Raw genomic sequence first — 24,929 nt, 5'->3', positions numbered from 1 at the left:
TGGTCACTAAAGATGGTAGCGATTTTAAATTCGTCATCAATTACACAACCGTCAACAACGAGGGATGAACATTTCTTGTCTTTGGAAGTACTTATATGCCGCGAAAATTTTTGTGGTGCTGTTTTTATGAATGACGAAAGACAGACATTATAATACCACAGTTTTGATTCGCGTACTGCCGCTTTAAGTTTCTTGCTACAAGAAAGATAGCTTTCTCTGGCGGATATAAGGCCGGATTGCTTCCAATATTTGTGCAGTCTGTTCGCTTTCCTTTTTATATGTATCACGCTTCTCGTGATCCATGGATTATGTTTGCCTGTCTTTTTTTATTTCGGTAAGGAACATATTTTGAAACGCATCAAGTAACAATAGCAACGAAACGATTCCATAACTGATCCACACAGTCAGGGGTTGCTGATAAGGATACAAACTCATCGTACTCAAAAGCCAGTTCGTCTGTGATAGCGTTATCGTCGGCATTATTGAAGTTCAATACTTTAGTCTTTTTCACCGCCGGGGGGCGCAATGTTATTAAACAAAGTAAGTAAGACTGCCATATGATCAGACAGCCCTTCAACAACTTCACATTCATAGCCGTCAGCACTAGCACCAGCAGACAAAAAGATCATTTCTAGGATTGACCTGCATTCTCCCACTACTCTCGTGTCCACTGTCAACTACCTGATATAAATTAAAAGAAAAAGCAATATCTGTTAGTTCAGCTCAGGTTTCAGCATCAGTACTTCCGTGCGTTAGGCAGGCCCAATTAATATCTGGCAGATTAAAATCCCCGCCTATTATGATTTCATTTCAAAATCGTTTATGGTCCATTTAAATACTGCATTACAAACATGCCCTATGACTTCGGAGATAAAAGCCGCTCCTTGTATTTTGACTGAGAGTTATAAAATTTTTAATTGTTGAGAATGCGATTCTCGCGAATGTAAGCCACCACAAGTCACACAGGGTCCTCACAACGGGGGAATTTAAAACCCGTCGTGTGACGGGTATTTAGCTTTTTATTATTTTTTAAGATACCTATGGTCACGGGCTCACAAGTTTTTGTGTGCGTAGCGGTACCATCGTTCATTTAGTGGGCTTCGTTCAATGCACTGTATACCTAAAATTTAGTGTTCGCGTCAGAAAACGACACAGCGTGCGAGATGTTAAACTAAGTGTGACGTTTTTAGTTTGGAGGATTAAAAGGGTTCAAAGGAATCATAAGCAAGATTGTTGTATTTTTGAATAAATATGTTTTTATAGGTCATTGCCATACAATCGTTCCTGAACATTGGGATGTCTTAAATGTGTTTTCGAAGATATCACGTCGGAATCGCTGATGATGCGTTCTCAGGTCCTTGGCGCTGCCGAAGTTCTTTGAGCACCCAAAACACTTCTTCGCATGAGGAGCGATTGGATATATAGGATGATCGGCTTTTGATGTTGCCTCATGTCGATACCATATCGAAGATGGTCTTTTAAGCATCGGCCAGTTTGCGCTGTGTATTCATGGGCATCTCGGTCGCGCACACTCTAAAGGGGATCTGGTGTTTCTTTCTTTTTTTTTTTCTGCAGGGCGGCTTAGTCTCTTTCCAGTTAATCGTACTGCACAGGCTCGCCAGTTTGAATTTGCAAGAGAAGACGACATTCGCGTTAAAATGGTTAGCGATTGATCGGAAGCGGTGAGATGCGTTGTGAAAGTATGGGTAGTTGGTGATCCTTCGTCGTGCAAGGGGGGGGGGGGGGGAGGGTTCTTGATAATTCTTGGTGTAATGAGTATGTCAAAAGAGAAGCCAATCTGTTCCACTGGATATCGTGACCTCAGAGGTCGTAGAGTTTGGGTGTTGATGCTTTTGGTTGCCGGATGCGGATATGTTTTAGTTTGTGCCGAGATGAGTAGGGCCATGATCACACCCAGTTAAATCGATTTGAAGTGAACACTTTTAAACAGAAGAACCAGCTTTTTCGAGTGCTGTCGGAAAGTCCAGCAAACATCTAACGTCATCTTGGTCAGTCGCAGGTACAAAAATTGCGGGCCTTCCGAAGATGGGTCCTCGCTCTTGCACCTCAGATTACCTCCTGCTTGATGGAAAGGAAGGAGAATAGCCTCCACTATCATAGTTTCGGGTTGGACGAAGATATAGTCGTCTACGTAGCAGAAGGCTTTACACTGTGAAGCTGTGCTCTTTAGGTTTGCCCCGACGGTCTGGTCTACATAGGATAAATTGATTTCACTTAATGTTGGCGCAAGGCACGACCTTATGCAAACACCGGATTTCTAGAGCCAGATCTTTTTTTCATGCTCAGTCATCGTAGATGTGAGTTATAGTTGAAGAAGTTCGATGAATCCTGCAAGTGGTACTCTGGAGGAATTTTTGAAATTGTATAGACCATGCTCAGTAATTGCATCTTCCACACAGTTTAGATGGACGGGATGTCCAGGTTATAATACATGTCTTCTATGTTTGATGAAGAGAAGTCTATTTCTAGTGCGGAAACATGATACGGCAGGATGAAAGTTATAAGCTCTTGCGAATTTCGGATACGAAAGAGTTGGGAAGGGAGGGAGATGGAGAATAGGTGTCCCTGAAAAAAAAAAAAAAAAGTCAGTTATTTTTGCCAGCACCCTTTGACCAAAACGATAGTGCGAGAGAAAAACACCACACCAACTTCAGAGAGTATGCGATCGAGGAGGTTTATTCGGTGCCCTTTAATACACTGGGAAAACTGGCCGGTGCGAAAACGACTGTCTACTAAAGCATCAAAATGATACAAAATGAAAAGCCGATCATCCCACACATCCCTTTGCTGCTAGGACGAAGAAGTGTTTTGGGTGCACACTGAACTTTGGCAGCAGCAAGGTCCTGGGAACGCATCATCAGCGATTTGAAACACTCTTCATTGAAAAACCGTAAATGAACATCTCATATCTGCTATGTCAGCCCCGACAAAGTGTGAAATTGAATTTATCAAGCCAGAAATATAAAAAGAAAAAATATAATCTTGGTCGGTAACGGTACGGTGACTTAATCCTTATCGGCAATATCGATTGTAACCTCCTCTCCTTCAGGCCTCTTCGTTATAGTCAAGGCGTGTATTTTTCGTGCCCCGAAATAATCATTTGTCGTTGCTAGACAACACAGTGTGGTTCTCTGTGAAAGCTATTCGTTTTTTTTTATCCCTTCTGTTTTAAGTGTGTATAATCACAACACGCTCACCTTAACAAATTAAACTCCAATGTAATGATAATACCTCCAAATTGAATGATCATCAATACCGGGTTCACAACCCATTTTTGAATGCCTTTATTTGTATGGTGATGCATTTCATATATTCAACAACCTTGTCAGCAAGCAATGCATAATTTTCAATACTATTTGAAAACAATAATGTTAAAGTGTGACAGAACTCGTGGGATGCATGCGCAAATGACAGCCTACGCGTTCTTTCTAAACACTAAAGCTAAAAAACAAAAATAATATGATTCATAGCGATATGTTGCCTCCTTGGCACAAGTAGTCTTTGCTTTTTGTTCTCATAGCTATAGTACTTCAATCAATACATAGAAATAACGGAGACGTGTGTCTTGACGACATTAAATATACTCAAGTTTGATTCATAAAATGATGACGTCTGGATATAATGTTATCGTGGGAAGGGATAACGGGTTTCCCAAATCGGTTCTCCCGTCTTGTTATTTTTTATTAAACGTTTATATACTCGAAGACCATAATTGTCATCACAAACTACCACTACTTTTGCCCGCCTCCTTATTCGAATAAGCTGTTATACGTCACACATATATGTAACCCGATACCACATTAAGCAGTCCAATTTTCAAGCACAGGGAAGATTTATATCCATTTCATACCATACTTTCGTTGGTTAAACCGTGTTTATTTCGATTAAATCAGCGCTGACGAGGAGTATATATATATGGACTCAATCTGCCGCCGAAATGGGGTTTCGCTTTTATTAGGGCATAGAAGGCGTCCCCTGGGCAATCCCTATAGTTTGCATCTCTCTGACCATGGCGGGTGTAGTCAGCTCGGATTTTCCCCTGGAAGTTGAAATGGATAATATTAAGCTACCTGAATCGCGACGCGTTGTTTTGCATTAGCGTGCACAACGTTAACGCTGTCTATACATACACACTAAAAAAAAAGTATATTCTTACTCCCCTTGTCACATATACGACAACCCAAAACTTCAGTTAGACTTACAGCGCACTGCCGTTGAACCGACGCTACCGAATTTCACGAGCGGCTTGATAGCCGAGGGTTACAACTTATTAAAATAGCTAACGTAAGTGTGACTGACTACAAAGTAGTTTTTGGAGTTTTCTTTACCCTATCCTGCAAAAGCTCTGTTTTTTTCTGTAGTCTTTGATGCGTACTTTGGCTGTTTGATATGTTATATCGCACCGTCATCAACCCTCTCGCAAAAGTTGGGGCAGTCAGTTGGACATCAGTGCGCTCTACGTCGAACTGAAGTTTTGGGGTGTTGTATATGTTACAAGGGGTGTAATGGCTTTACTTCGTCCCCTAGCTAGGATGGACTAAAGGTAAAAGCTACAGGCCACCAGATCCAATCACAAGCCACTTAGAAATTGCGTGGTATTTCGCTGCGATGAACGTGTCGGTGCCTCCGTCTAGAATCAATAATAGGTATGGGTGGACAGCGGTTCGAATTGAATTGCACTGAGTGACTCATCAATTTTACATTTCAAAGAAAGGTATGACATGCAGACTCTTTTCAGTGTCAAAGCTATAGAAATGATACAGCGCGTTTCGATTCGGAAAATTACTCGTCCACCCCTAATCAATGTTAAGCATCGCGACAGGGTTAAGCGACAGGGAAAACCGGGAAAACCGGGAATTGTCAGGGAAATTTTATTTACCAGGACAAATCAGGGAATTGTCAGGGATATTGTTAAAAAGCGAGGCCAGCCAGGGAAAATGAGCCGGAAACGCCATCGAGTGCCCCGAGCAAAGACTTGAGGACTTGGAGGCAGAAAAGTAGGCAATAATTTCTGCTTAGAACGGGGCGAGTGCTCTGCTCACGCGATGTAGAGTGTGCTGCCCGATGCAAAGAGAACAACCGACAAGTCCAGTCCAAGCATTGGATTGGATTGAATTGGATTGAATTGGAGTGGATTGGATTAGATTGAGGGCGCGACACCAGGATAGATCCAGTTAGAACTACTAGATTTAGTTAGGTGTGTCGCGAACCGGTCGAGGTTTGAGTTCGACAAGGTTCGACTTTTTCGAACTTCTTGTAAAAAGTTCGACAATGGTTCAACTCAGGTTCGACTGCTATGCACATGCGTGACAGGCTGGCCAGTTGGCTTCGGATTGGATGGTGATGGCTAAGGAATGAATCAAGGGCAGCAGTGATTGGTTATTTCAGTTTATACAGTAAAAAAGAAGGAAGTCATTAACTTCTTCGGTGATTAGAATAAGTTCATTTTAATTGCAACTGTTCGTAAAATTAAAATAACCCTTTGCATAAAAAAAAATTCTCCAAATCTAGGCATGCTTGTATGATGTATGAATGTCCGGCCACACTGATCACAAAGTCGAACCTGTCGTATTTCGTTAAAGGTTAGAAGCTTCGTGGAACCATTTCGAACCAGTCGAACCCCGAAAGTTCAACCTAAAAATCTAGTTCGACAAAAGTGCGCGATATCCCTAGATTTAGTAACAAAATGGGAAAGCCGCAGACCCCAATCCAATCCAAGCCTTAAGCCGAAAGTATCCGAAAGTGTGCATCTGGCGGCTGTGTTGCCATTCGGACGTGTGTGGTTGACCCTTATGTTTACATCGTGCTTCCGGAAGTGACCTCTTCACTGACGATGTCGGCGGCAAGAAAGTGCTCCTTTAATCCGGACAAGACGAACCCGAAACCTCCCCGGAATGTGCAAGTTGAATTAAGCACGTGCAAAATGATTCTCACAGTGCTCAATGCTCAAGGCCTTTGGTTGTAATGCTCTTATATAATAAACCGCCCCTACAGCGGTCATTGAATTTCACCTGAAATTGTAAAGGAATACCTTGGAAAGTCAGGGAATTTTAAAACAATAATTTGCTTGACACCCTGGCATGTCATAGTTTAGCGTGTAACGTGATTGGACCTGGCGGTCCGTGGCTTTGGCCTTTAATCCATCGTAGGTTGAGACAACATATATATCCTTTTTTTTTTAGAGTGTATTCATAAATATGTGAAAAGGAAGTACCCGAAGGGTCGACGACTTTATACAGTTAACATTCATTTAATGCACATATTTCCTTGATCCTCAATACTTCAATTTTTATCTTAATCTTGGTACTGGTATTCATCTCCCGCCTTTCCAACATTTATTCGCATCATTGTCTCTATGTCAACCGTAAGCGTCGGCTGATTATATGCATCGAAGTACCCGGAATCAAATTTACGATTTACGTTACGAAACGTAATAAAGCTGATATCGATCCATGAACAAGCAACCTAAATGTTATTAAATATACTTAAATTTATATCCCACTGCATATCGAAAGGATGTCTGTACACCTATTAGCAATATACTGGTATTTGTTCTGTATATCAAATTTGTGTTAGAAAACGAATTATTTAAACGATGAGGGTGAAGAGCTAGACGAGTTGCTGATTCATAATGGTTAAAAAACACAACAGGACCACGAAGACAAAAAAGAAGACACAGACACAGCACTACTTACAACTCATCTTTATTTTCGTTGTCACTCAATATATCTACCGGCGCCAAAAAGAAGAACACGTTAAGAGAGATAAAGAAATACATATTGTTCAAAGGGAAAATTGCGCTGCCTGAACGAATGCTTGAGAGAGCACGGATACAACGCGGATAGCGTCGTATTAGGGCATCTTGGTGTGCACTGCCAAGATTTTGGCTGCATATCACTCTTTGCTCACTGTGCTATACTAAAGAAAAAGAAAATCACATGAGAAATACGTAGGCCCAAGAAATTAGTAGACTGAGCTGCAGTCTCTGAGTACACCCTCTGAGTGCAACCAGACTCTGCTGCTTCGCGCGATGACAGCGCAGCAGAGATTGGTTGCACTATCTCTCCACGGGGCGCGGTGCCGTCGGGGCGGAGATGCGCTCCGATAACAAACCGAAACTTAAACAGCCGTCGAATTTGTGCGGTTTTTCAGAAAGCCGTAAAATACTTCGCGTGCTTTCTATCGTTCTGAAATGTGTTGATTTAGTGGTTTTCGATGATGCTGAGCAATTTTCTAATTGAAACCATGCCCTTAAAAACAATGATAAAAAAGTTAAATAGGCAAAAATAATTAACAAGTTAATTATCCCGGACTTTACTAATTTTTTTAAATGGGCCCCTGGCCCAGGACCACAATGCCACAAGCCTTTTTTCGTTGCGATGAGTAGTTTTTGCAGGAGTGATTTGGCCTGCGTTTTCTGAAACACCCTGTATATATATATATATATCTTAAGTTGTCTCTGTTGGCGTCGCTATATTTATTGAGTGGCAACAAAAATAAAGTTCAGTTGTAGGTTGCGCTGTGTCTGTGTCTTCCTTTCTGTCGGTTGTCCTTTTGCGCTTTTTAACCTTCGAACGACGTCAAAGTTAAAGCTCTAGAGAAGACTTGCAAAAGAGGAAATACTAACGTGAGAGTTACTGCCAAAGGCCGAACGGTCATCGTTAAGGGAAAGCTCCATTTTACTCAATAGGTATTCAAGTGTTTTATATAGGTTTGAATATTTCAGGTTATTTGAAACGATTACTCAAACATCGCCGATTGGGCAGCTGTTCCGGTGCGCAGTTACCGCTGTGCTTCGTATAGTCTCGCTAATATGAAGTTCCCATCGGTAATTACTAAATTACTTCTAGACGTGCGACGAAACTTTTCAGATACTCATGTTAAGCTTTGTTCACAAAGACGACAAATTTAAGCACCTTAGTTCATAAAACCCCGCGCTAAAGACGTAGCTATAATAGATTCTTAGACCAATGCTGGACTTAAGGTCTTCGTTGTGCTCTCTACCATGAATACATACCGATTCAATACCACAAGCAATAAGAAGTTCGGCGGCGCCCAGCATTTTACTGGTGGGAACGTGGAATGTGAAGTTTCCGACGAAGCCGAAGGACAAAGACTTGTCGTTGTAGCTCAGTGTGTGAGCTCCGATGCCACCAAAGCCACGGCCTTCGTACACACGTCCGTCGCCCCCAATCATAAAGTTGTAGGCAATGTCATCCCATCCTGCGTGACACACAACGTCACGTGTCTGTCTGTCAGCTGTGTGTACTTTTATTGAATACAAACACCCGATTTTGATCCTCAGATTAGAGCTAGCTTTTCATTTACTTTTTACATGCCCAGATCACTTCAAATCTAACATAATCATTGCTCAGAAAAAAATATTAAATTAGTCAGAAATAGTCAAGTAAGTAAAAAAAAAAAAAAGCGTGAAGATGAGCAGTGTTTACTCTAAATCCTCTTTATGTTACGCCCGTAAGATGTATGATTTTCTAACCGAAGTAAATGACCCTGCTTTTCACTCATTGCAGTTTTTTATTGGGATATCGTAAAACTTAAAAAAAAACAAAAAACGGGGGCTCTAAAGCCGGGCTTATCTTGCGAGTAATTCACAATTACAATGTTCACCACTGAACTCACCTTTAGTGTCCTTGTGGTATTGCTGCCAATAGCGAACGATTGCGGCACAAGCTTCTGCAGAATTACACTCGGGTCCTTCAGTATGATGATAAAACAATAATGAAACCCCACCATCTATATTAAGGTAACTCACATTCTTGGACGGTGTTGCACGCCACCCCTCTCGACTCACTAGCTCAATTTCTGCGCATATTCCCGAGTTCCAGTTCACGGTATTGTACTTAATGAACTCTAGGTTGCTATAATCACGTGCCTGTACGATGCCAGGGGGTGAGTGTCTCCGCTGTGTGCGTAAACCTGGTGGCAAAAAAGAGAGAACTATTAGGAAACATGATATCTGAGCAGCACAAAACGTATACACTCCTCCCGCCATGACTGCACACATGTGTACGGTGCCAGTATACACCATGCACCATGCGGCTCTGCCGTCACATCAATGCGGCACACCTCCTGTCGGCAGGGCGCATGCGCAAATTCTCAACAGAATATGGTTTCTTTGCGCACGCAGTGTATCCACCTTGTTAGGGATAACACGGACGTGCTCGTAAACAGCCTGTTGGTTAATAAGATTTAAGAAGCCTTTTAGATACTTTTTATGATTATTACGGTGTATGGGTGTCTGATATTTTTAACCATTTTCTGGAAATTACGGAGTAGAAATAAGAGAAGCTTGAAACAGTTTTTTTTTTGTTTTACTGGGGGGGGGGGGGGGGGGAGCTTTGCTTGCAGCAGGGAGATAGACAGTATTTTTATATACATTTAAAATATGTTGAATGTCTTGTATTTTGTATTTAAATATATTTTGACTAATGTATTTGTCACTTGTATATAAATATTGACAATTGAGTATATTAACTACTTGTACTTTAATACTGCCCAAATACAACCCCGCAGGGGGCACCTGTGAAAGCAGGTGTTTGGAGTGGCGTCTCCACGGACCCCGAGCCATGCGGGTTCGCCCGCTCACGTCTGGCTGTGCGTGGCTTTCCCGTGTCTGGGGAAAAGGGCATCCTGGTGGTTGAGCCAAGACCGGGGTAGGTTTGGACCCTCCGGGGCCCCCCGGGTGAGGCAATGCACCACTTCGGCCCCCGCTTCTCATAGACGGGAGTCCTGGTAAGGCCCGGCCAGGATGATTCAGTCTAGTCGACTTTTCTTCTACTATCCCCTCCGATCTTTCACTTTTACCCTTTCCTGTTTCTTCTAATTCGCTCTCAATTCTCTTACTCCTTTTTCACTCCTCTTTGGCGGCAAGGGCTAACCTTGGGTGGCAATGGACCTCTGTCTTGACCCACAGTTGGGTATAGTTTCTCGGCAGCACCGTTAGAGTAACGTTTCCAGCAAAGCCATTTTTGTTATGGTGCGTTACCTAACCCCTTGTTGGGCTCGGTGGTGGGTGGTGCACCGCGGATTCCGAATTTTCTCTCGCCTTTTATGGATCGCTCTCAAACCAAAACCCCCGGTTCTGGACGCGCCTCTAAGAGGCAGCGTCCTGAACTCTCTGTCATTGCCAAAGATCCTGAAGATGAAACATTCCCGAGATTCTTGGTCATTCGCTCTTAAAACCAAGACCCACCTCTTGCCAAACTGTCGCCTTTTGTAGTTGCAAAGATCCTAGACAATAACATTGGTGCAGAATACAAAGCAAAGAAACTCTATTCCGGAGACCTACTCGTTGAGGTGGTAAGGAAGTCTCAGAGCTCGACGCTATTAAAAATGACATCCCTTGGTGATCTGCCGGTCACAGTGAGTAAGCACAGAATGCTGAACACGGTTCGTGGGGTCATCTCGGAAGATGACCTTCTTTCGACCAGTGAGGATGAAATTTTGGAAGGCCTTCGAGCATCTAAAGTGGTTTCAGTCCAACGCATCACTTTCAAACGTGAGGGCACTGAAGTTAAGACCAAACACTTGATTTTGACATTTGAGCGTCACACGCTTCCAGTGCTTGTCAAAGCTGGCTACTTGAACGGCCGCGTGCGACCCTATGTCCCTAACCCACAGCGGTGCTTCCGATGCCAGCGCTTTGGTCATGGGTCGCGCAGCTGTCGGGGAAAGGAGACGTGCGCTAAGAATGGGAGCCATGATCATGTTGCCGACATTTGTGAAAATAAGGTTTGCTGTGCAAACTGCAAAGGTCCCCATCCAGCATACTCTCGCCCCTGCCCCTTGTGGCAGAACTAGAAAGAGATTTTGACGTTAAGAGCCAAAGCGAATATATCCTACCCTGAGGCGAAACAAAGGTTGTCCTTCATCTCGAAGGGCTCATACTCTGACGTGGTGCGCAGGGGCCCTGCACCGCACACAGAATCTAGCGCCACCCAGTTTTCACTGGAAGACTTGTTAGGCCCTCCTCGGGCCCCTAAACTAACCGTGGGGAAGCTGTGTGCCCCAGCTAACACTGGGAGTACAATGCTTCCTTTGGCCCCCAGGCGAAGCTGCCGGCTGAACGGCCTGCCCGTTCTAGTGGGTCTTCTCCACGGGATGAGGAGCGAGGCCATCGCTCCAACTCCCTGGATGCAGCCCACCAGCCTAAGGAGCAGCATGGCTCACATGCTGCTTCCACCTCGAAAAACCTGGGAAACACAGCTGTGGGTGACGCTCGACCCAGCACGTCGAAACGCCTTCGGCTGGGTCTGGTCGTGGAAAAAGGTTCGTACCGCGGGCTTCTGACCACGCAAATAGTGGCAAAACTGCCCCTATAGAGCAGGCTTCACAAGAAGCAGTCAATCCTGCTAACCCTTCTGGTCCTTCATCGGACGAAGAAGAAATGGAATGGCAGACCCCTAAGCAAAAACACAAAGAAAAAAGACCAGTAGTCCCTCCTCCTTAAGGCAGAGCATGACACTAGTGCAACAAAAAGGCCTAGTCTCAACTTTTTAATCAAGCCTCTACATCTCTCATTTACATATCGACCACAACCAGGAGTATTCTTCAGTGGAACTGTAGAGGACTATTATGTAATTATGATGATGTCTACTCTCTGCTTGAAGAACATCATCCCATAGCCTTCTGCCTTCAGGAAACGCACCTGAAACAGACTCCTTATAATTTTCTGAAGCCTTTTCACGTGTTTAGAAAGGACAGACCTTGCACATCTCACGCTTCTGCAGGCGTTGCAGTCATCATCCCTAGGTCACTGGCATGCGTGGAAGTTCCACTTGACACTCAGCTGGAAGCGGTGGCTGCCCGAATTTTAGGTGACCGGTTGATCACAGTTTGCTCGCTATATATACCACCCACATACTCTCTCAGGTATGAGGAGCTTGAGGCACTCGTGATACAGCTTCCTCAGCCTTTTCTCCTACTGGGTAACCTGAATGCCCACAACACCCTTTGGGGAAGTACCCGACGTGACACTCGGGTAGCAATAATTGAGCGTTTTCTTTTTTCTGCGGGCCTCTGCCTCATGAACAGTAAAGAGGCCACTCATTATAGTTCCGCCACGCATACATTTACATCTATAGACCTCTCAATTGCACATGCTGCCATTCTTCCACTATTTACATATGGCAGTGATCACTGCCAACCCATATGGCAGTGATTACTATCCTGTGATGTTAGAGCGTACCCTTCCACCAGTAACACTTTCCCAACGTGCCCCACGATGGAAATTCAATGAGGCCGATTGGGCTCAGTTTGAGCAGTCCACATTGCTTGCTTGTGCATCACTCGATGAAGTCACAATAGATGATATGAATGAACTTCTGAGCGAGCACATCCTTGCTGCAGCAATTGTCTCTATACCAATGACATCGTCTCGTCTTCCAAAACGACCGAAACCTTGGTGGAACAACGAATGTAGTGAAACATGGAAGAAGCAAAACCAGGCATGGGGTAGGTTTCGCCGCCACCCCACGCAGTTTAACCTTATAGAGTTCAAAAAAAACGAAAGCCCGGGCTAGACATGTACGAAGGCAATCCAAACGCACCAGTTTTCAAGCATATGCCTCTTCAATACATAGCAGCATAACGACAAAAGAACTGTGGGATAGAATTCATAAAGTAAATGGCATATATCGAGCATTCTCGGTTCCTCTGTTAACAAAAAATGGGCTATGCCCAGAAAGCCTAAATGAGCAGGCAGACATCTTGGGTGAGTATTTTGAATTTGTATCGAGTTCGGAACACTATTCAGCTACTCTCCTGCAGTATAAGGTGCAGGCTGAAAAGAAGGCCATCAAAACAACGGGAGGTGAAAGGGAGCCATATAACACTGCTTTCAAACTACTTGAACTTCAAATGGTTCTCCTTAATTCTAAGCCTTCAGCAGTGGGACCAGATGGCACTAACTACCACATGCTTATGCACCTCCACGCCTCTACCCTGGAGATTGTTCTATTTCTTTTTAACCGTGTATGGCAAGAGGGTTTGCTGCCCCTTGCATGGAAGAATGCTCATATTATTCCTATCTTAAAGCCTGGCAAAGATCCTTCTAAAGTATCTAGTTACAGGCCCATTGCCTTGACTAGCTGTCTTGGAAAAACTTTTGAGAGGATGGTCAATAAGAGGTTAATGTATATATTAGAAAAACACGGCCTGCTTGATCGGTTTCAATGTGGCTTTCGATCTTCCGGGTCAACAACAGATCATCTCGTACGACTTGAAACCACCGTCCGTAAAGCCTTTGTAAATAGACAGTTCTGTATGTCTGTTTTCTTTGACTTGGAGAAGGCTTATGACACTGCCTGGCGTCATGGAATTCTCATTGATTTATATGCCTTTGGCATTCGTGGTCAAATGATCGCTGCTATTAAAGACTATTTAAAACACCGTAACTTTCAAGTTAAACTAGGAACTACGCTCTCTAGAGAATTCCTGCAAGAGAATGGTGTCCCTCAGGGTGGTGTGCTTAGTGTTACACTTTTAGAGCGCAGCTCTTAGGGGCCCGTTTCCGGCTTGAGCGGCGTCGGCGTCGCCGTCGGCGTCGCCGTCGCCATTGGTGTCGCCGTCGCCGTCGGCGTCGGCGTCGGCGTAACCGCGCGGTGCATTATGGGAAATGTCCCATAATGCACCGCGCGAACCCCCACCGGGGTCACGTGACTTCGTGGGGGGGCACGTGACCCCCCCCCCCGAGGTCACGTGACCCCCCGAGCACGTGACTCCCCTGAGGTCACGTGACCCCCCGAGGTCACGTGACCCCCGCTGATGTCGCGTGACCCCCCGATGACGTCATCGACACTGATGACGTCACTGGCATCCACATCGTCATCGTCATCATCACTGATAACGTCATCATCAGTGATGATGACGATGACGATGCGGATGCCGGTGACGTCATTAGTGATGATGACGATGACGATGTGGATGCCGGTGACGTCATCAGTGATGATGACGATGATGATGTGGATGCCGGTGACGTCATCAGTAATGATGACGTCATCAGTGACGATGACGATGTGGATGCCGGTGACGTCATCAGTGATGATGACGATGACGATGCCGGTGACGTCATCAGTGATGACGTCATCAGTGATGATGTCGATGGCGATGCGGATGCCGGTGACGTCATCAGTGATGATGACGATGACGATGTGGATGCCGGTGACGTCATCAGTGATGATGACGATGACGATGTGGATGCCGGTGACGTCATCAGTGATGATGACGATGACGATGTGGATGCCGGTGACGTTACCGACATCCGCATCGTCATCGTCATCATCACTGATGACGTCATCAGTGACGTCACTGATGTCGTCACCGGCATCCGCATCGCCATCGTCATCATCACTGATGACGTCGTCAGCGACGTCACTGATGACGTCACCGACATTCGCATCGACATCGTCATCATCACTGGTGAAGTCATGAGTAACGTCACTAATGACGTCATCGGTACCCGCATCGTCATCGTCACTGATGACATCATCGGCATTGGGGGTCACGTGACCCCCCAAGGTCACGTAACCCCCCCGGTTAGTCTAACCCCCCCCCCCCCAGCGCCCTTCCCTCCTCCTCCTCAAGGACTGCGCTCTAATTCGGCGTTACAGGGAGTTGTAAGCGGCTTTCACTTTTTATAGTCAAAATTAATTCTCTCGCCAGTGTTATTCCGAAATTGGTTCAGTATTCCTTGTATGTAGATGACATTCAGATTTTTGTGTCGTCTTGTAATTTCTCTATTTTCGAACGTTGGGTACAGATGGCAATTAATAACATGGTTAATTGGGATGACAGAAATGGATTCAAATTTTCTACTGAAAAGACAGCTTGTGTTACTTTTTCACGGAAGCAGGGAGTCATACCGGAACCATCGTTGACCATTTATAGCCAACCAGTCCAGAACAAAACGACTCATAAGTTTTTAGGCCTTATGCTTGACCAAAAATTGACCTTCATCTGTCATATAAAAAAAATTGAAGGAGAGTAGCCAAAAGGCATTAAACGTCCTGAAGGTTCTGTCTCATAAGCCATGGGGATCTGACCGCTTGTGCCTGTTGCGCATCTACCGCTCACTTGTTCGGTCTCGCCTTGACTATGGATGCATTGTTTATGAATCGGCAAGGGTGTCTGCCCTGAAAATGTTAGATCCTGTTCACTTCGCAGGCATACGGCTTGCCTCGGGAGCCTTCCGTACGTCTCCTGTTCATAGTCTCTATGCTGAAGCAAATGAATTTTCCCTGGAAAAAAGAAGGGCAACTCTGAGCCTGATGTACTCTTTGAAGATCTGTTCGGTTCCAGATCATCCATCTAGGGAGGCTATTGAAAGGCCTCGCTTTGGAAAGGCGTTTGAGAACAAGCCGAACACCATTCCCCCACTTTCAATAAGAAATAAGAAAATAGCAGAGTCAATAAGCCTTGATACGAACCTCAGCGTAGCCCAGTATCTCAACAAGATTGCCCCCTGGGAATATGTCCTCATTGACTGTGACCTCTTACTGACAAAATTTAATAAAAGGGAAACACCATGTGAGGTGCTCAAACAAGAATTTTCTGAACTGCAAATAAATACTATCGTTTCAACAGCTTCTACACTGATGGCACAAAGACAGACTTGTATGTCGGCTGTTCACTACTGGGACCCTCTCTTGAAAAGGTTAGAAGGATTAATAACTCGGCAACAATACTGACTGCCGAACTGTATGCTCTCCTTCTTGCAGCAGAACATATTATTGAAAATAGGTTGCCTTCGCAGTAGTTTACTGCGACTCTCTCAGTGCGTTATGATCACTCACCTTTTTAAAAGTCACAAAAAACCCTCTTATTATATCACTTCAGAACAAAATAATTGTTCCATTAATATATCATTTGAGGATAGTTTTTTGTTGGGTTCCCAGCCACATTGGCATCCGAGGAAACGAAGAAGCTGACCGTTTGGCGCACACCTGCATCCAAAGATCAATTGATTTCTCAAAGATCCCTCATACAGACTACCGCTCATCAGTGAAGAAATCCATGAGACAATGCTGGCAAGATGAATGGAATGCAGCAATATATAACAAGCTGCATGGTGTAAAACCCCTACTAGGTGAATGGAAGAGCGCACGACACAGAGAACGTTTCTTCGAGGTTGTCCTTTGCCAACTGCGAATTGGTCACACGCACCTGACCCATGGCTACCTCCTGCGCGGGGATGAAGCCCCCTTGTGCGAAGATTGTGACAAAGTCCTAAGTATTTTACATATTCTCATTGAGTGTCCTGTGTATGACAGAAAGCGTCTTATTCATTTTTTTCCACTTTATAAAGAACATGTGCCACTTCACCCAGCACTGATTTTAATTGATGAGCCCCTTGTGGCATATAAAAGTGTTTTTAAATTTTTAGACTCCATCGGCATTCTACACCGACTATAAGTGTTTTAAGCAGTATCTCATGGCCATCGTTTGACGTTTTGTATTTCATACACATGTTTTATTCAATCACCGGCTACTAAAGCCTCTTTCTTATCTCTAACCCTTAGTAATAAATAGACTAGTTCTTGGCGCTCTATAGCCTTAGTTGCTTTTGCGCCACAAAAACCTAAACAACCAACCAACCAAATACAATTTTGGAAACTTTTCTTTTTATAAATCAAACTGATTATTATGAACTCTTGGAGGTGGAAGTCATATAAAAAGAGTATGAAGCTTTCTGCGTTATGCTCACTCAATGTTTATTCAATGTTTATTTTATCTCATGCTTTCCAACAGCTCAAAGGCTTTTTCGGTTAAGCACCACTCAATAATACACGCAATTGCAAAAATACACATAATAAAAGTTATGCACCTGCTTAAATTCATAGACATGCCTAAACTGATACGCACACTTAAATTCTTATATGCTTAAACTGCGTTCCATAAACATGGAAGAAAACTAGAATAGTAGAGCAAGGACTTAACGGGGTGGGTACAATTACAAACATTTTGGTTGGCTAATTTCGTTTTAGACGTCCCATTAACGACATGTTCTTTGAAGAAAAAAAAACTTTATTGCTTCAACTGAGCCTTCTAGGTTATACTCCTACTCATCATATTGTTGCCTCATGTCGTACCCGCCTTCTTATGGAAAGCAAATTTTATTTTGAGAACAGCAACGTTTTTTAGCCGCTTGATTTTTGGCATAGACACCACTCTGTACGCGAGCAAGCTAGTTTTCTCTGGGGTTAAATCTAAGCATGTTCTTGAACTATGGGAAAAACACTGCATTTGTAAAAGTATTTGAAGATGAAAAAAAGTGAAAGCCGTTTACAAATCCCTGTAACGCCGAATTGGAGCGCAGCTCTTGAGGAGGAGGAGTGAAGGGTACTGAGGGGAGGGTAGACCCCTCCTCCTCCCCTCATTCTTTAATATGCTCCGGGGGGGCGGTCACGTGACCTCGGGGGGGGGGGGGTGTCACGTGACTTCGGGGAGGGGGGTCACGTGACCTCGGGGGGTCACGTGACCTCAGAGGGGTCACGTGGGGGTCACCTTGGGGTCACGTGACCTTGAGATGACCTTGGGAGGGGTCACGTGACCTCGAGGGGTCACGTGACCTTGGGAGTCACGTGGGGTCACGCGACCTTGAGATGACCTTGGGAGGGGTCACGTGACCTTGGGGGTCACGTGACCTTGGGGGTCACGTGACCTTGGGATGACCTTGGTTACGCCGACGGCGACGGCGACGGCGACGCCGCTCAAGCCGGGAACGGGCCCCTAAGAGCTGCGCTCTAAAATACTCGTTGCATTTGTATCTTGAATAATTGAAAATAAGCGTGTTGGTAAACGAATACGAATACATGAAAAGAAAACAAAATGTCGCGGACGGGGACAGGAACAAAACTTCTGTTTCCGTCGCCGGCCTTGTTGTTTTATGCTTTGCTGTATTCGTTTGTATCTTCCAGTAAAATACTTTAGTATAAAGTAGAAATAGATTTATAATTAAACATTTTTGTCGGAGTATATTCTATATTTATTTTGATACATATTTACAAGTGTTTCGCCCATCTCTGCTCACTGGTAATGTTAAGTGCGACCCCATTTCACGGACTATTATTGAGTAGTCGCAGGAGATTGTAAGTATTGCACAAGGTTAGACCTTTGAAGTTCGAAAGGCGCTAGGGCGAAACTGACTAGGCAAGGTAATTCTGGCCTCCTTATCGTTTACGTTCGGAGTAAGAGCGTACACGAACCCTTTAGATGAACGGAGAAGCGTATCTTCTCGACCTTACGCCGGAAAATATTGCCAACAATTTGTTATTCGTATTTGACAAAGCATTTTACTTTTTGGTCAATCGGCAGTATTCAGTTCGACTGGAACTTTCACTATTCCCATACCTCTGGTGTAAGGTGCTTTCGGAAAATATTTTATATTTTAATACAACCATGAGAGAGAAAGGTATGTTCATATAAAATGTTTATTAACACTGTTTACCAATACATTTTGAAGAGAATGTGTGTACCATGAATGTTAGCTAACATAAAAACATAAAATGTTCAAATTATCATTTCAACTGTGCGCCCACAAACCTTTCAATCCGATATTTACAGCGTGTGCGTATTGGAGTGCAGAGCGACATTTCCGGGAACAAAAAATTGTTTCTCGTTGCGTTACACCAACATTTAGAATTCTAAGAAACGTTATAGGCTTCTGTGAAAATTTTTTTCGTGTAGACGCGCGCACATCTACAGTCAGAATCGGTTTGAAAAATGCAGGGTGTGGTCGGTAACGCTCACGCCTCGTCTTTCCTGATTCTTCCTTTGGCGTCCTGATCGGCGAATGCCGCATTCTCATTGGTTTTGAAGATGTTTGATTTAATCGCTTTAGTGTGATTCATGTCTTGAACATTGTAAGTGCATGACATCACTGGAATGTTAGATTCTCCTTAACATTTGAAGCATATATTATACCCTGTTGCAAAATTGCGATTTTTGTAAAGGCAGATATAAAAACAAACTTCAGGTGTGTGATTAGCTTCTACAATAATTCACAGCAATGAAATCTGAATGATGATGAGAGGTAGGCGAATTACGTATCATTCAAATTAATAATGTGGCGTGCACTTTTTTGGCAATCATCTTGCGCACGTTTCTACGAAATAGCCGTAATTATGCGTTTCGTACGGCTGTGATGAGTAGGTTGTAGATAACTTTTAATACACCTTTATTATTTTCGCTTAATCTCATCCCACCTTCAAGGCAAAAAAAAAATTGCGGTGCTTTAGCCCGGCTACGCCAGGATACACGTATCGTGAGCTTATGCGCACAAAATGAGAGGCGCTATGAAGCGGCTCCGCTGCAGCGTCAGACCTGGCTACTGCGGAACGGAGGCGCACAGCTGGGCACGCGGCGGCGCCAGTGTGTCTGCCGCTGCTATGACGTCACTCTGGAATGCGCAGACCGGCGAGGCGCCCGCGGCGGCGGCTTTTGCGTGCCAGCTGTGCGCCGTGTGACGTCACTGCTCCTCGCGCATGCGCAGCGCGGCTCTTTGGGAGCCACGCGAAACTGCTCAACCTCGGCCAGTGTAGCTCACGCTACGAAATTGGGTATTGCCGTTGCACACGTCACTTGAGCAACTGCAGCATGTGAACTAATGCTTTTTAAGGCACTTCAGACAACCCGTGAAATTCGGTTTCTTAACGCATTGCGCTGCAATTTACTGCAGCGGTGCAAGCAGGAAATAGAAGTTTACAGTGGAAACATCAAGCAATTAGCTTGCCTCGTTCAAACGAAAAGAAAAAAACAACAAAAAACAGAAGCCGGTTCTGGGCAATTTACGCCGTTACTTCGCAGACGATGCACAGGTAGTGAGAAGTGCTGCCGACAGTTGGCGTACGCCGCATCGAGGAGTAGAGAGCCGAGATTGTAGAGAGGGTCATTCTCAAACCATGGGGAGCGTTTGCAATTATATGGCGGTCGTCTCCTGCGGGAATTGGTAGTAAGTGCCCATGCGCCGCGTATTTGGCTGGTGAGAAAGAAAGCGGGCGGAAAGGCAGAGACGTTTACAGACGATCAACGTTTTCGACACCTCCTCGCAGCTCGTACTGCAAAAGCGGTCCACAAACGACGTGCCTTAAAAGTTCCTTAAAAGCTCTTGTTTGACATGCCGTATATAATTATGTCTCACTGGGATTTCTCTACAGATGAATGTTTTGCTAGAACTCTTTTTCGAATACCTGTGAATCACTCCGTTGTCGTGCGTTTAATGCAAATTAGCTTGTTATGACAGATTCATTTAAACGCCTTCGAGGATTTGTTGCTTGATAATATATGTTTTGTTAGAAGCTCTTCGGATTTGTGTTTGATTGTAATTTTTTTAACAGTTGACTTTGCAAAAAGATGCACCAGGTCCCAATTGCAAAAAATACTATTAAAAACAATTTCATACAATCCACGTACACTCAATCAGGTAAAAAAAAACCACGATATTAACTTTATCATGAACATTTGAGGTACAAAATACATGCGCCGCACTCAGTACGATCATTATGATTGCACTAAAGGTAAAAACAGTTTGTCAACATCAATTGAAAAAGTTTTGAACTTGCATGTTTAAAAAAATATACATTTGTAAGACGCTTTCTGGAGTAAATACAAGCACCATTCTGTTATTTACACCTTGCGAAATATAAATCAATATTATATTTAAAAACTTGATATGAATACTTAAGAATATTGCCACGTGTTTGTGCGAAAATTTTGGAGATTTACACAAAAGATGTCAAAATGCATCGACTGCATTTCATTTTACAAGCAAAAGCGAAGTTTCAATAATTAGTCTGGACCACTGCACTTGCGTTGACATTTTGTCATTCTTAACGCAGAGTAAAATCAGGATATGCAGCGTTCGGTTTAATTCAAATAGATTTATTTAAAAAATAACAAAAGACATCCGTAAAAGATAGAATAATTCGGCTTGGGCATGCGAGTTATACTGCCAGGGGAGCATTATACAGGCAGCTAATCTTCGTGATAAGTCGAATAATTAACTTAAATTTCTCAGTTAGCTTTTTTTAAAAGTAAATAAACATATGGTTTCATTTTGAAGCGACCAGATACTGAGAAATTCGAAAGTTGACGCCAAGAGAAAAGAACAAAAAACGCCTCAAACACCGGCTGTGCTTGAGACGTAGTCCCTCTCTTCTCTTCGTTTCAGCTTTCGTATCCTTCAGTTTCGGGTTGCTTTAAAATGTTAGTAGGCACCAGCCCACTTGCTCCCTTACATTCTGTTCCTATCGTTTCAATTAGAAACTTGATGAGCATAATCGAAAACAACTCAATCACAAAATTTTAGAACGATTTGAGGCACATGAAAATGCGGGGGACAGCACATTTGCCACTCGTGCAGTAGGCGCAAAGCTAGCGGTGGGGAAACGCGAATTGATTAACCGCGTTTACCACCTTTAGCTTTGCGCCTGCTACAGAAGTGGTTATTCTGTTGCTCCCTCGCCTTTCGACGTGCTTCAAGTCGTTCTAAAATTGACTGAGTTACTGGTTTTTGATAATCTTCAGCAAGTTTCCAATTGAAACTACATGTTTATTTCCACTAATAAATGGTTAATTCAGAACGTTTCTTAATTATCCGACTTGTCGGCAAGATAAGTCGCCGAGAAATGTCCCCCTTACCGTGTAACTTACCTTAACAAACTGCATTAGTGTATCTTTTACACATTTGGTTTTTAATAATATGTTCGCATTAAAATGGAATTCCCCGTAAATAACAAGTGTGTATTTAAATATTCGGATGTATAGGAGGAGTGACAGTGCCCTTAAATGAAATTCCAGCAGTTGTGGCAGGCTAGTGGGAACGGTTAAGTCAAGTGATAGGAGCGGCGATTGTTTTCACAGCAGAACAGAAAAAAATTTAAAAGTAAGCTCAATAAGATGTTTCAAATATTGTTTCAAATTAATCGGTCCTCACAAATCAATAAAAAAATACCCGTAATCTAGAGTGAAACTTACGTTGGGATATTTCAGCCGACGCCGCCGATGCACCCTCATCCACAGTCGTTTCCAAGACCAGGAGAATATATGAGAGCAGCGCTGCTCTAATGCTTGTCATGACTTTTTTACAATTCCTCCCAGTTCTTTCAGCCTAGAGCATTGATCTGAAATGCGGTGGAAAACGATCACCCTTCTTGTATAAAAAGGGAATTCCAGTAACTAATAAAAAAAACGGTCACGTGGTCCATCTACGCGTGGCTATGTGCTTACAATGAATGCCTAGAGGTAGGTGTGGTGATAATCAAGCCGATATAACAAACACGTAAATTAATAAATCCCCATTCCGTTATCAATAATTTCGCGCAAAATAATTTATTCACCGGGGAAAACATGACTGTAATATTTTGATTAGTGTTTCTATGGAAGTCTCGAAATGATGTCGGACGATAAGTGAGCATTGTCTACTACTGATTTCTCATTTCGAAACATTCAATACGATCCAATACATTTCATCAAAATGTTGCGACTAGTGCAACTTCTGATAAGGTTCAAGTGAGTTTTTTTTTCCATTTTCCTTTTAATTAAACGAAAATATGATCAGAATATTTTATTGCAGTGTATTTATGAATATTTATGCGTTGTTCTTCCATACGTGCAATCAAATCTAGTATGTTAAACACTCCGTTCTCTTGAGTACTCAATCTGGAATAAAACTGATTTTAGATCAATTCGATTCAAAGGTAGGGAGCATGTTCGTGTTGGTTCTCAAGCTATGCAATTCCAAAATGTGGTTTTGCTAGAGCAATCAATTTCATCACCAGCCATGTCCGGACAGAGGTGAAATGAGTGACTAAAATGGTGGGCAAACACTTTAATTTCATGCCTCGGTCTTTTCAGCACAGTGAAATTGAATGCCATGCAAATAAAATAAAAAAATAACAGAATACAGGCGGCTTTACCAAAGACTGGCATTCATTTTCAGAAGGCTCCATGAAATAAAGAAAACACCGTTTTGGAATAACGTTAAGATGGCCACGCTAGATTTCAGGTGACGAGTTTTGATTTATATATAGTGGTTTAATAAGAAAATATAATTAACTAAAGCTACTTTTAAATGTTCGCCTTAGCTGGTTCATTTCAATTAGATGTGTTGCCAGTCGCCGAAAAAAGTCTTATGTGTTCTATGCAACATCACCTTATTTTACGAGTGAGAGGGGTTATTATGTCAATATAATGGTACTGAAAGGGAGTTATGGGTGTAATTCTTTGAAACCGCGTTTGTGCGCCCTTAAGGGGCCCTGCAACAACTTTGTGCTGATTTTTTTTTTCACCAAACCTGAGCGCACTGAACGTAGTCACCTAGTGAACTTTTTCTTCTCGAAATTCGCTTTATTTTAAAAGCTATAGGCCTATTAAAATTACAAAAAACAAACAAAAAAAATAACCTCCTTCATGACGTCCGTGGTCCTCTGTCCCCACTTTCCCCGCGCCCGCGGACCGTGGTGACTAATGGGGAATTCCAATCGTAGATCAAGAGCACTTTCCAAAATTCGAGAGGGGAGGCGAAATTCGGCACCGTGAGACCTGTTCTGAATCGACGAGCGGAAGATGGACTCGCCATTTTCGAGCGACCCCTCTCTCCCCCCCCCCCCCCCCCCCCCCTTCCCCTCGGTAGTTCAAAATGGCCGCTGCTCGAACTTGACAAGCCCACCAACGCCACAGCCGACTGATCTTTCCAACGACCAGTGACAACTGTCACTTCTTAGCTGCAGAAATAACACGCGACACATGCCGGGCGAAATTATACGTACCACGGGGCCCATGTCACAAATAACGAGGAAGACGCCCGCATTCGGCGCCGCCACAAACCTTTCGGCCGCCTCGAAGTGGCGGGGCACACACAGCGATTGCTATCGGTGGAGTTCAGATTTCTGGTACGAATTTAATAAACACAGAGGTTACCTCTGTGTTTATTAAATTCATCACTGGCACGATCGTTGCCTAAGCTGGTCTTGCTTTATTGCACGAGAAACGCCGGCCGCATGCAGTGTAAAAGAGTAAACAATCAGTGGCGGCAAAATGAACAGCACAAAAGGGCAGTTCAAAATAATGCACCGAACTCTGAAATTGCTAAACATGTAGGCGAGTGTAACAACTGTGTACCAGAGTGGGAGAATGCAGAAGTCGTACATAGAGAAAAAAAATAGCCATACGAGAGTGTTAAAGAAAACTTTACGTATTTTAAGCTTCGGAAACTGTATTAGTCAACCTTCATTAGCTCTTGATAAGGGAACAAAAAAGTTTCTAGGTTTATAACTTTTTTTTTTTTTTTTTTTTTTTAAGTGCTGGGTCACTTGTTTCGTAGTTCGGGTTCTCTTCCTCTTTTTTTTTTTTTTTTTCGGGCAACTTTGGTTGTTTTTTGATAGGGGAACAAAAGAGTTTATAAGTGATGTTTGGTTCGGTCTGACCTTGTCAAGTGCGGAAGTTCCTGCTTTCCCTTTTCGAGTTAGCGTCCCTTTGTGTTTTGGGCGTGTTTGCTTTGTGTGCGTTGTTCGGTTTATGTTGAGGGTGAGGGTACTGTGTAAAGTGGGCGAAGAGGTCTTTTGAACTGTTTTGGAGGTCGGTGACGTGTATATAAGACGATGGTTGTTAAATAAATTTTCAAGCTGTGTTAGAGACTTCGTTGTACTGTCCGTTTTTTTTTTATTTTTCCTTCGTCTCAGGTTTATTATGGATACCATTCACCAGCTCGCCTGTGTTTTTTACCTTTCTTCAGGCCTAACCATGCGTTATCCTTCCTTCCGATTTTCTGTCGTTCTTTTTCTCGTTCTTCCTCTCACGATCACGGATGTCAGCGCTTACGATTTGTCACCGCTCCTGTCCCGGCTTTCCATCCCTTTTCTACGCGAGGTAGAAGTGTTCGAGCCGTCACA

General features: G+C 43.5%; 1 pseudogene; it reads right to left on the bottom strand.

The window, feature by feature from the left end:
- Positions 1–2,323: 2,323 nt before the first annotated feature.
- LOC120846574 lies at positions 2,324–22,163 on the bottom strand (annotated as a pseudogene).
- Between the last annotated feature and the right edge of the window lie 2,766 nt (positions 22,164–24,929).

This window comes from Ixodes scapularis, unplaced genomic scaffold, assembly GCF_016920785.2.
Source record: "Ixodes scapularis isolate PalLabHiFi unplaced genomic scaffold, ASM1692078v2 PGA_scaffold30__3_contigs__length_599333, whole genome shotgun sequence".
Lineage (NCBI taxonomy): Eukaryota > Metazoa > Arthropoda > Arachnida > Ixodida > Ixodidae > Ixodes > Ixodes scapularis.
This window is presented reverse-complemented; position numbering and strand designations above follow the sequence as displayed.